We start from the raw sequence: 13246 nt of genomic DNA on the forward strand, positions 1-13246 counted from the left end.
TTACTTTCTCCATATGAAATTTTAAATTGAACTCCATCTATTGTGATCGCAATGGTTCTTTTAGCTCCCTAATCACCTCCGGTTCATTACATAACACCAAATCCAGTATAGCTGATCCCCTAGTAGGCTGAACGACAAGCTGCTCTAAAAAGCCATCTCATAGGCATTCAACAAACTCACTCTCTTGAGATCCATTACCAACATGATTTTCCCAATTGACCTGCATGTTAAAATCTCCCATGGCTACCATAACATTGCCCTTTTGATACATCTTTTCTATTCCCATTGTAATCTGTGCTCCACATCCCAGCTACTGTTGGGAGGCCTGTATATAACTGCCATCAGGGTCCTTTTACCCTTGCAGTTTCTTAACTCAACCCACAAGGATTCAAAATCTTCCGATCCTATGTCACATCTTTCTTCTGATTTGATGCCATTCCTTACCAGCAGAACCACACCACCCCCTCTGCCTGCTGTCCTATCCTTCAGATACAATATGTAACCTTGGACATTCAGCTCCCAACTACAACCATCCTTCAGCCATGATTCAGTGATGGCCACAACTTCACACCTGGCAACCTGTAAAAGTGCAACGAGATCATCCACCTTATTTCTTTTTCTCTGTACATTGGGATATAACACTTTGTGTACTGTATTTGCTACCCTTTTTGATTCTGCATCCCTAATGCACTGATACTCACCCTGCTGGCTGCAATTATGCCCTTTCATCTACCTGCCCTTCCTGACAGTCTGACTGCATGCTATCTTTTCCTTTTTACCATCCGTCCTATCCTGAGTCCCTTCGTTCCAGTTCCCATCCAAGAAGAAACGGTTCCGCTGGGCTTAGTAGCTAAACTACACATGAAGCCCAGGAGCTGGACTTGGTTGTCAGACAGTATTTGGGATGCATGCCATTGGGAGCATTTAATAGGTAGTGGGAGCCTGTCCCCACTACCACGGCCACCCACCCCCCGGCTGTAACAACCTTAAGGAACCAAAAGACAAATAATTTCTCATAATTAGAGCAATACGTACATAATTTCAAGAACTGATATTCAAGTAACTTTCATCACACAGTAAATGGTCACTACTATATATAAAGCCATTCTTTAGTAATTAACCTCTAACATACTGTATTTGCTTTTATTGTCAGCACTGATGCAGCAGTGCTCCCTGCTAACCCGAAAGAAAACATTTCTATGATATAAATTTCTCCTTCCAAGTTAGATTTAGACATGTTAGCTGGAATCCAGCAATAAACAACAGCAACAAGAACCCTGATCAGGCAGTCACACTGGAACAAGTTCTCAGCAAACCAGGAAGTAAAATTTACCATCTTTTATTAACTCTCTAATATCTGTTTAACTCTGCAAGTATACAATTAGGAAGTTGTTGTGATATTTCCTTCTAAACTGGGTCTTGATTGCTTCACTCTTTCTTTTATTTTGACCAAAGATTTGCCATGGATGCGCTTGGGCAGCCATTTCCAGCATTTTTTAAATGTCATGGACCAATACCATTAAGCAAGGAACACACATCAAAGTTGCTGGTGAATGCAGCAGGCCAGGCAGCATCTCTAGGAAGAGGTACAGTCGACGTTTCAGGCCGAGACCCTTCGTCAGGACTAACTGAAGGAAGAGTTAGTAAGAGATTTGAAAGTGGGAGGGGGCGGGATGGATCCAAGAGCTGGACAGGTGATTGGCAAAAGGGATATGAGAGGATCATGGGGCAGGAGGTCTGGGGAGATAGACAAGGTGGGGGGGGGAACCCAGAGGATGGGCAAGGGATATAGTCAGAGGGACAGAGGGAGAAAAAGGAGAGAGAGAAAGAATGTGTGTATATAAATAAATAACAGATGGGGTACGAGGGGGAGGTGGGGCATTAGCGGAAGTTAGAGAAGTTGATGTTCATACCATCAGGTTGGAGGCTACCCAGACGGAATATAAGGTGTTGTTCCTCCAACCTGAGTGTGGCTTCATCTTTACAGTAGAGGAGGCCGTGGATAGACATGTCAGAATGGGAATGGGATGTGGAACTAAAATGTGAGGGGTTTATTTGGGAACTCCTGGGCTAGGAGGTGATCCTTGATAGAGTTGGTTGGTGAAAAACCGGGCTTGGTTATGAAGGATCTAAAGTTCCAGGACCCAAAATTTAACGGGGAGTGACAGATGGAAAACTCTCTGTCCTCCTGCAGTTTGTTGTTTTGCTAACACTGAAAGTTTATTGGGCTGGTTCTTCAACACCATCTCCCTCATTTGCACATTTTAAGCAGCAAGGCTGTTACAGATGGGCAAGATTAAGGCCCCATCTGAAAATTGTAAGGGGTTAACTTAGAGCATCTGTGGTCAAGCCATCTTGCCAGCTGTCAGTGGTTGGGCACCCATTTCTGAGCTTGGGCAAGGGAAGCTATAAGTCATCCATGGGCTCATTGCTAAGGGACTGAGATATGGAACAACCCAAATGCACATAAAGGAAGAAATAAATGGGCCACATCATGTTTCACTGTGGATGATACACCTTGTGAAGTTCCTACACGACCATCAACTTTCTGCTGTTCAGTAGCTCCCTGGCCTTCTAATAATAAAGAATGCACAAGAGATGATCTCCAGGAGTAGTTCTGAGCTGAGGGGCTTGATCCACCGAATACTGGTACCTCAGCTTCACACCAATAATACTTCCAGTGGGCTGCTGAAGCCAACTAGAAAGATAAGTGAAGGTGAGAAGGTTTGTTATTTTCCTTCCTCATTACTACTATAAAGATATTAAATTATTTTACTGGACTTGAATCAGTTTGCGAATACATTTACTTCTGTTGGTATTTTTAATTGATTAACATTGAAGATATTTAGAAACAGCCATAAAGACCTTTGATAGCAGTGAACTATCAGAAGGCCAGCTGGAAATTCAGAGGCAAGACCTTCATTCCTGTTGCCTGACTGCCTGCTCCTGTGTATGCACCTCTCCATTTCACAGGATGGTCGCAATTGCACAAGTTTGATTAGGCCTCACATTCTCCTTGCATCCTGTTTTCATATGACACAGGAGGAGGCCACTTGGCCCAATAAATCCATGCTGGCCATCAGAGAATTCCTAATAGTGCCATTCTCCCACTTACGTGCCTATAGCCTGTTCACTTTCAGATGTCCTGCAGTGAAGGTGGATTAGTACAGATGAAAGGATCACATCAGACACAAAGTATGGCTGGTCCCAATACAATCCAGTCCAATGCATTGGGTTGGGCAGGAGGAGAGATCTGTGCTTGTTCAACAGTGCGGAGTGTGCAATATAATTCTAACGGAATGGTGTATTGTCTATAAAGAGATGCTAAACACAAGAGTGTTTATACACAGAAAATGATAACGTACTGGTGGTTGGGAGTGTGAGGGGGTGGGCGTATTGATCAGCCTTACTGCTTGGAGAAAGTAACTGTTTTTGAGCTTGGTGATCCTGATGGATGATTTGTAGCCTCCTTCCTGAACAGTCCTGGAGCAGGGTGGGTGAGATCCTTCATGAGGACAAATTGCCAGACAAATTAAATTTTAAATTCATTCAAAGTTGCAGAAAATATCCAATAGTCCATCCCTGCTTCTTGAACATGAACCATTTTCAGCTCTTTTACTGTAATTTGGTTAATTTCCATTGAGTGGTGGCCTGAGTTGTCTATAAATGGAGCAACACACACAAAAAGCTGGAGGAACTCAGCAGGCCTGGCAGCATCTATAGAAAAAAGTACAGTCGACATTTTGACCTGAAACCGTACCAAAGTCCTGCTAAAGGGTTTCGGTCCAAAATGTCTACGCACTTTTTTCCATAGATGCTGCCAGGCCTGCTGAGTTCCTCCAGCATTTTGTGTGTGATGTTTAGAGAGATGATTGTGGATATTGGACCGCTGGAAAATGACACTGGAGAGGTATAAATGGTGGAAAAAGAAATGGCGAATGAACTTAATAAATATTTTAGAGAACATACAACAATACAGCACAGGAACAGTAGCAAACAGTATCAAGGTGGATAGTAAAATCTACCTTCAAGCATATGAAAAAAACTGGAAAATTGCAAATGTCAATCCACTTTTTAAGAAAGGAGGAAGGCAGCAGAAAGGAGGTTATAGACCAGTTAGCCTGACCTCAGTGGTTGGAAAGATGTTAGAGTCAATTGTTAAGGATGAGGTGATGGAGTACTTGGTGACACAGGACAAGATAGTACAAAGTCAGCATGGTTTCCTTCAGGGAAAATCCTACCTGACAAACTTGTTAGAATTCTGTGAGGAGATTACAAATATGATAGATAAAGGGGATGCAGTGGATGTTGTATATTTGGACTTTCAGAAGGCCTTTGACAAAATGCCACACATGAGGCTGCTTACCAAGTTAAGAGTCCATGGTATTACAGAAATGTTATTGGCATGGTTAAAGCATTGGCTGATTTGTAGGAGGCAGTGAGTGGAAATAAAAGGATCCTTTTCTGGTTGGCTGCCAGTGACTAGTGGTGTTCCTCAGGGGTTGGTGTTGGAGCCTCTTCTTTTTATGCTGTATATCAATAATTTTTTAATGGAATAGATAGCTTTGTTGCCAAGTTTGCAGATGATACAAAGATTGGTGGAGGGGCAGGTAGTGTTGAGGAAACAGGTAGGCTGCAGAAGGACATAGACAGATTAGGAGATTGGGCAAGAAAGTGGAAAATGAAATATAATGTTGGAAAATGCATGGTCATGCACCTTGGTAGTAGAAATAAATGTGCAGACTATTTTCTAAACGGGGAGAACATCCAAAAATCTGAGATGCAAAGTGACTTGAGGGTCCTCGTGCAGAACACCCTGAAGGTTAACTTGCAGGTTGAGTTAGTGGTGAGGAAGGCAAATGCAATGTTAGCATTCATTTCAAGAGCTCTAGAATATAAGAGCAGGAATTTGATACTGAAGCTTTATAAGGCACTGGTGATGCCTCACCTTCAGCATTGTCCTAGACTCCCCCATGGTGGGGGAGTCTAGGACAAGAGGGCACACCTTCAGCCTAGTGGGCATCCATTTAAAACAGATGTAGAGACATTTCTTTGCCAGAGGGTGGTGAATATGTAGAATTTATTATCACAGGCAACTGTGGTGGCCAGGTCATTTGGTGTATTTAAGGTGGCAATTTCTTGGTTGGACATGGCATCAAAGGTTATGGGGAGTGGGGCTGTGGAGTGAAATAAAGGATCAGTCATGATTGAATGAAAGAGCAAGCTCAATGGGCCAAATGGCCTACTTCTGCTTCTATGTTTTATGGTCTTATAGTATTCAGTAATTGTTGGATTTCTGTTGATTAAAGCAAGGCAGTGATTGCCTTTGCAGAAGCCAGGTCGGAGGGAAATGGAGATTCATTATCGCTATTAGAGAGGCAATGAGATCATGCTCGGTACAATGTAAGGAATCAAACCATGCCTAATAATTAACATTTAATTTGTGTGTAAATCTGTAGATGGATTTAAGGTCAGAACCTCATAAGCTACTCGTAAATTATGCAAATGATAAATTTATAAATGGGTCACCTGAAGTTAATCTTAAGCAAAGTCAGAATCAGAATTAGAACCAGGTTTAATAGCACCTGAATATGTGATGATGCAGTAGCATACATAATAAAAACAAGTTACACTATGTATAAAAATTAAATGAAATAAGTAGTGCAAAAGGAGAGGGAAAAATACTAATGTTCTTTTGGCATACCCATCAATAACTTTTGCTGACAGAAATGTAGTGCCAAACTATTCCAAAATAAAATCAAAACAATTGCCTCCTGTCTGCGACTGTGCAGATTGTTATACTTCTGTGACACACCCTCAGCTCCAATGAGAGTTGAAACCTTTATTCAATCCTTTATTTGCAATTAGCAAACAAACAGTTAAGCATTTTGAGCGTTATCTCAACCTCCACCAGACCCAAGATACGAACTGACATGAAATAATCAAGAATACGTAACTTATTCCCCTTAATTTTGCCACACCCCCCACTTACGTGTCCAGTTACCATAATAAACCCCATCAAACAGAAGACAAAGCAGATGAGAGAACAGATACATGGCTCTTACAGGGAAAATAAATCAGCCATGTTGAAATGTTGGAGCATACATGGCCTAATTCTGCTGCTATGTCTTATGGTCGAAATGATTACCCATGGTTGTGGCGTCTTCAACCACCGTTCTAGCGACTTTCTGTTCATTGGTCTGCATCATTTGGCTTACCTCATGGTGGAATTCCATTTCCTGGTTGGATTCTTTGTTTTTCCAGGCAATGAGCCCACTGCTGCCAGTGCTTCCATCCCAGCAGTTAGTAAGCCTCCATATGCTTCATGAAATGAGTGCAATGAGAGAGTTCAACCATTACATTGTGATCAGCCTCGCCCATGAGCTTTAATTACATCTTTGAGCACTTCATTATTTTTATCTATAAGATATGTTCAAAGTAAATGTATTGTCAAAGTACATTAATATCATTATATACTATTCTGAGGTTCATTTTCTTGCAGGCATTCATAGTAAATATGAAGAAACACTAGAATTAATGAAAGAACGCACATGACAGAGACGGGCAAACAACTAATGTGCAAAAGGCAACAGACTGTTCAAATACTAAAAGAAGAGAAAAAGAGTTGGAGACTTCTTCCCAGAAACAGAAGGGTTCCTTGTAGATATACAGGACCAGGTGGTCCTGTATACATAATACAAGGCCAGCAAATTCAATATGATAAATGTAGAAAATGCCAAGAAGAACCAGAAACATAGAAAACCTGCAGCACAATACAGGCCCTTCGGCCAACAAAGCTGTGCCGAACATGTCCCTACCTTAAAACTGCCTCGGCTTACCCATAGTCCTCTATTTTTCTAAGCTTCATGTATCCATCCAGGAATCTCTTAAAAGACCCTATCATATCCGCTTCCACCGCCACTGCCGGAACCCCGTTCCATGCACTCACTACTCTCTGCGTAAAAAACTTACCCCTGACATCTCTTCAGTACGCACTTCCAAGCACCTTAAAACTATGCCCTCTCCTGCTAGCCATTTCAGCCCTGGGAAAAAGCCTTTGACTATCCACACCATCAATTCCTCTCATCATCTTATACATCTCTATCACGTCACTTCTCATCCAAGGAGAAAAGGCCGAGTTCATTCAACCGATTCTCATAAGGCATGCTCCCCAATCCAGGCAACATCCTTGTTAATCTCCTCTGCACCCTTTCTATGGTTTCCATGTCCTCCCTCTAATGAGGCGACCAGAATTGAGCACAGTACTCCAAGTGGGGTCTAACAAGAGTTCTATATAGCTGCAACATTACCCCTCGGCTCTTAAATTCAATCCCGTGATTGATGAAGGCCAATGCACTGTATGCCTTCTTAACCACAGAGTCAACCTGCATAGCAGCTTTGAGTGTTCTATGGACTTGGACCCCAAGATCCCTCTGATCCTCCACACTGCCAAGAGTCTTACCATTAATACTATATTCTGCCATCATATTTGACCTACCAAAATGAACCACCTCACACTTATCTGGGTTGAACTCCATCTGCCACTTCTCAGCCCAGTTTTGCATCCTATCAATGTCCCGCTGCAACCTCTGACTGCCCTCCGCACTATCCACAACATCCCCAACCTTTGTGTCATCAGCAAATTTACTAACCCATCCCTCCACTTCCTCAGCCAGGTCATTTATAAAAACCACAAAGAATAGTGGTCCCAGAACAGATCCCTGAGGCACACCACTGGTGACCGACTTCCATGCAGAATATGACCCGTTTACAACCACTCTTTGTCTTCTGTGGGCAAGCCAGTTCTGGATCCACAAAGCAATGTGTCCTTGGATCTCATGCCTCCTTACTTTCTCAATAAGCCTTGCATGGGGTACCTTATCAAATGCCTTGCTGAAATCCATATACACTACATCTACTGCTCTACCTTCATCAATGTGTTTAGTCACATCCTCAAAAAATTCAATCAGGCTTATAAGGCATGACCTGCCTTTCACAAAGCCATGTTGATTATACCTAATCATATTATGCCTCTCCAAATGTTCATAAATCCTGCCTCTCAGGATCTTCTCCATCAACTTACCAACCATTGAAGTAAGACTCACTGGTCTATAATTTCCTGGGATAACTCTACTCCCTTTCTTGAATAAAGGAACAACATCCACAACCCTCCAATCCTCCGGAACCTCTCCCGTCCCCATTGATGATGCAAAGATCATCATCAGAGGCTCAGCAAAATCTCCTCCCTTGCCTCCCACAGTAGCCTGGGGTACATCTTGCTCGGTCCCCAGATCTAACAATCCAACACATTACAGGATCCTGTAGCAGTTTAACACAATCTGATTACTGACACAGGCACAATAAAATGGCAAACATCATTCATCAAAATCTTGCTTTAAATTACAGTCTCATCAAAGAAATCACACCTTACTATGATAACAAGACTGATCCAGTTTTAGAGTCAGAATACCACAAATTATATTATAACCAATCAGTTATTACAGATAGGAAAATCCATAATAACTGTCTGGATATAATAATTCAGGGTAAAAAAGCAACAACGTATTTATTAGACATAGCCATTCCAAACACATACAACTTACAGAAATCAATAAGTGAAAAACACGCAAAATATGCTGAATTAAAAGAGGAAATTGAAAGACTATGGAACATGAACAAGTTATACTTTATCCTGGTAGTAATATCTACAACTGGTATCATCCCAAAGGTAGTAGACAGTGGCATTACACAATTAAGACTACACAGTAAAGCCACAATAAACCCACTCAAATAGTCTGAAAGTTTCCAGCAATTGAGAAATAAGTGTTCCTGGCTATGCCCATACCTCAGGTATTACCAACTTGAGATGAGAAAAAAATGGCAATAAATAAGCAATAAATATTGAGAACATGAGTCGTAAAGTCCTTAAATTTGAGTCTATAGGTTGTGAAATGTGATGAGTGTCATAAGTTTGCAAAGCAAATTGTAATGAGCTCTTTGGACCTGTGTGGGGTCCCAAAGAGCATTGGGCTCCAAGGTTTGTTAGAGCACCTGAATTGCTTACTTGTTTAATGAGAGTCATTAATCATTTAGAGTTCCATGTGTTTTCCTCAAGTGGCGCACTCTTTGTGTGCTCTCCAGATGCTTTCTGTTTAAGTTTGTTAATTTTATTTTTGGTAGGCTTGCAGATTCCATGTTCAAAAGAAATTGGAATCAGCAGAAGAACATCTAATAAGTTAGGGGTGTTTACAGTGGAGATGCTGGCAGTGTTGGTTGCGTTGCAATGGGTGCAGAAAGCCAGACAAGCCAAAGCATTGATATGTTCAGATTCATCCTCAGTTCTAGCAAGTTTAAGGTCTTTTCACACAAACAGTCGGCAAGATGTACTTTATGAAGTCCTTCAGTTAGTTACAAGAATTGCAAATCAGGGAGGTCAGGTAAAATTTCTATGGGTTCCAGCACATGTAGGGGTGAAGGGGAATGAGAGGGTGGATGAGTTGGCAAAGAGGGCGTTAAAGAAAGAAAATGTGGAAATGCACATTAGTATCAGTAAAGCAGAGGTTAAGTGGGTAATCTGGGAAAAAGTCAACCGAATGTGGCAAGAAAGATGGGACAGGGAGGGGAAAGGGAGGCATTTATATCAAATACAAAAGAGTGTTGCATTTACTAGGGTAGGTAACGGAAACAGAAGAGAGGAAATTATGCGGACTAGGTTAAGGCTGGGGCATTGTGCATTAAACAAAACATTGAAAATGATAGGGAAACATCAGACAGGATTGTGTGAGGAATGTCAGGAAGAGGAGTCAGTAGAACATGTAGTTTTGTGTTGCAGGAAGTATGGGATACAGAGAGAGATGATGAGAAATAAATTAAGGGAGTTGGGGATGCAGGAATTCACATTAAAAGGGTTGCTGGGCATGGGTGAGAGAGCACAAGTCTGGGTATTTTTAGCATTTTTAAGGGGTACAGGGGTTTTTTATAGAATATGACGAATAAACAGGAATAGGATACTAGAATGGTCAAAGATGGGAGGGTGAAGTGTAGGTTTGTGTGTGTGTGTGTGTGAGATTGGGTGAAGGGATTTAGAATGTATGTCTAGTGCACATTCTGGAGCAGAGGGTGGCGGTAATGCACCATTAAGCTGGATGCCAACCGCCGTAAAACAAGATACAGACAGACAGACAGATTCCATGTTACTTGCATTATCTGAGCACCCAATTGGTGCTAATTATGGGGTCCTAGTTTTGAGAATGTGGTGTCCCTCAGCCAAGCCATTGACGTTCTTTTGGAATTATTAAGAATACACTTTTGTTGCTGTCTCTACATTAGAGTCTGTCTTTCCTCTGGACTTGGGTTCGATATTGCCAGTGTACATCATGACACAAAATGGTCAAAATTGCAAATATGTGTAAGTGGAAATGAATATTATGTAGTTATTTGTTTGGTCACCAAATTGTTCTAACAAGTGTCTACACGATGTTGGTATACAGAAGTTTTTACTAAATGACTATGAAAGATATCTTGATCAATTACATGCAAAAATATTAACTTAGGAAGTACAACCTCTGTACTTTATTAGCTGGTCTCACGCTGTAGCACAGTAATAATGTTCTTTTGTGGAGATAATAGTTTGATTATTGAAAAAGTACTGAAGCATTTAGAGAGATACAAGAGGAAATAATCTCATTTCCAGTAGACAAGGTAAAGGAGAAATAAATATTATTCTGGATCCAATACAGCCCAAAGGAAATACATAGAGAACACAATAATAAAAACACAATAAATGGAAATACATAAGATAGCTTATATTCATAAACTGGTTGTACCTCCATAAAGTGATACTAGGCACAGGAGGGTCTGTACATAAGGTGAATCTTACAGGAAATGATAAAGTAGTAGCATTAATTATTAAATTGAATATTTATTATTGATAATATCTTTTATTTTTGATGAGTATTGAACACACACCACAGTTAACAGAGATTAACTTTGAAAGAAAATGATCTGAAAAATTAGGCAGAATTTAGATTCACTTAGCAAATCATTCAGATTTTCTCCCTTCTAAAAGCTACTGAAACAGTTCTTATTTCACCCAGAAGAAATTATTTCTTCTAAAATCAGCCACAAAACTCTTAGTTATTCCTTGTTGTTATGTTTTCTGATGTTAAACATCTCTCTCTCTTGTTTATCGGGAGGTTAGTTCTGCTGAACTATGTAGGACATGGAATGAAATGATTCCCAGTGATCTACCTGACAGGGCTGGTCAGGAGATGGCAGTATGCACTCAAGAAAACTTGCCAAATTCAAGGATTAGTTTTTAAAGTGTATCAGAACAAGAACAATCTGGTTAACGGTTTATAACAACTACAGTCTTGAGCTCTTCTAATTCTCTGTCTGGCTCCGTGTTAAACAAAAGACAAGGCCTACAAAATCACCCCAGGAAAGGTAAGGAACAAAGTCCTGCACCTTTAAAAATGTTTTCTGGTAAGATGGTGAGTCTAACACCAGAGGCCACAGCCTCAGAGTAGACTCCAGTGTGGTGTCCATTTAGAACAGGGATGGGGATGAATTCCTTTAGCCAGAGAATGGTGTATCTATTGAATTCATAGAACATAGAAACATAGAAAACCTGCAACACAATACAGGCCCTTTGGCCCACAATGCTGTGCCGAACAAGTCCTTACTTTAGAAATTACCAAGTGTTACCCATAGCCCTCTATTTGTCTAAGCTCCATGGAACTATCCAGGAGTCTCTTAAAAGATCCTATCGTATCCACCTCCACTACCGTCACCCACAGCCCATTCCACACATTCACCACTCTCTGCATAAAAAAACCTACCCCTGACATCTCTGTACCTACCTTCAAGCACCTTAAAACTGTGCTCTCTCGTGTTAGCCATTTCAGCCCTGGGAAAAAGCCTCTCACTATCCACACGATCAATTCCTCGCATCATCTTATACACCTCTATCAGGTCACCTCTCATTCCCTGCCACTCCAAGGAGAAAAGCCCAAGTTCAGTCAACCTATTGTCAGAAGGCAACATCCCTGTAAATCTTCTCTGCACCTTTTCTATCGTTTCCACATTCTTCCTGTAGTGCAGTGAACAGAACTGAGCACAGTACTCCAAGTGGGGTCTGACCGGGGTTCCATATAGCTGTAACATTACCTGTCAGCTCTTAAACTCAATCCCACGATTGATGAAGGCCAATGCACTGTATGCCTTCTTAACCACAGCGTCAACCTGCACAGCTGCTTTGAGTGTCCTATGGACTCAGACCCCAAGATCCCTCTGATCCTCCGCACTGCCAAGAGTCTTACCAAATATGTTCTGCCATCATATTTGACTTACCAAAATGAACCATTTCACACTTATCTGTGTTGAACTGCATCTGCCACTTAGCCCAGATTTGCGTCCTATCAATGTCCCGCTGTAACCTCTGACAGCCCTCCTTTGCTAATGTCCCAACCTTTGTGACATTAGCAAATTTACTAACCCATTTCTTCACTTCCTCATCCAGATCATTTATGAAAATCATGAAGAGGAGGGGTCCCAGAACAGATCCCTGAGGCACACCACTGGTCACTGAACTCCATGCAGAATATGACCCATCTACAACCACTCTTTGCCTTCTGTGGGCAAGCAAATTCTGGATCCACAAAGCAATGTCCCCTTTGATCCAATGCCCCCTTACTTTCTCAATAAGCCTTGCATGGGGTACTTTATCAAATGTCTTGCTGAAATCCATATACACTACATCTACTGCTCTACCTTTATCAATGTGCTTAGTCACATCCTCAAAAAATTCAATCAGGCTTGTAAGGCACGTCCTGCCTTTGACAAATTCATTGCAACAGGTGGTTATGGTGGCGAAGTCATTGAGTATACTTAAAGCGGAGGTTAATAGGTTCTTGATTAGTCAGGGTGTCAAAGGTTACAGGGAGAATGCAGGAGAAAGGGATTGAGAGGGATAATAAATCAGCCATGGTGGAATGGCTGATCAGACTCGATGGGCTGAATGGCCTAATTCTGTTCCTATATCTAATGCTCTCATGTCTTATATTCACTTTAAACAGCACAAAAAATAGAACATTGAATTTTGGAGCGTACAGTACAGGAACAGTCCCTCCCATCCATAATGTCTATGCCAAATTAAAATCAATCTCTTTTCTCTGCACGTGCTCCATATCCCTCCGTATCCTCCTCCCCAAAATCATATCTGCTTGCACCACTACCCTTGGCAGCT

The 13246-nt window shown here is 41.4% G+C and overlaps 1 long non-coding RNA gene across 1 annotated transcript in view; it reads right to left on the minus strand.

Moving 5' to 3' along the window:
• Positions 1–6153: 6153 nt before the first annotated feature.
• LOC140185842 (uncharacterized) overlaps positions 6154–13246 on the minus strand; it is a 35971-nt gene continuing 28878 nt past the window's right edge. Inside the window, exon 3 of the long non-coding RNA XR_011882738.1 lies at positions 6154–6321. This is a non-coding gene — a long non-coding RNA (uncharacterized lncRNA). The remainder of the gene's footprint in view (positions 6322–13246) is intronic.

This window comes from Mobula birostris, chromosome 21 (genome assembly GCF_030028105.1).
Source record: "Mobula birostris isolate sMobBir1 chromosome 21, sMobBir1.hap1, whole genome shotgun sequence".
NCBI lineage: Eukaryota > Metazoa > Chordata > Chondrichthyes > Myliobatiformes > Myliobatidae > Mobula > Mobula birostris.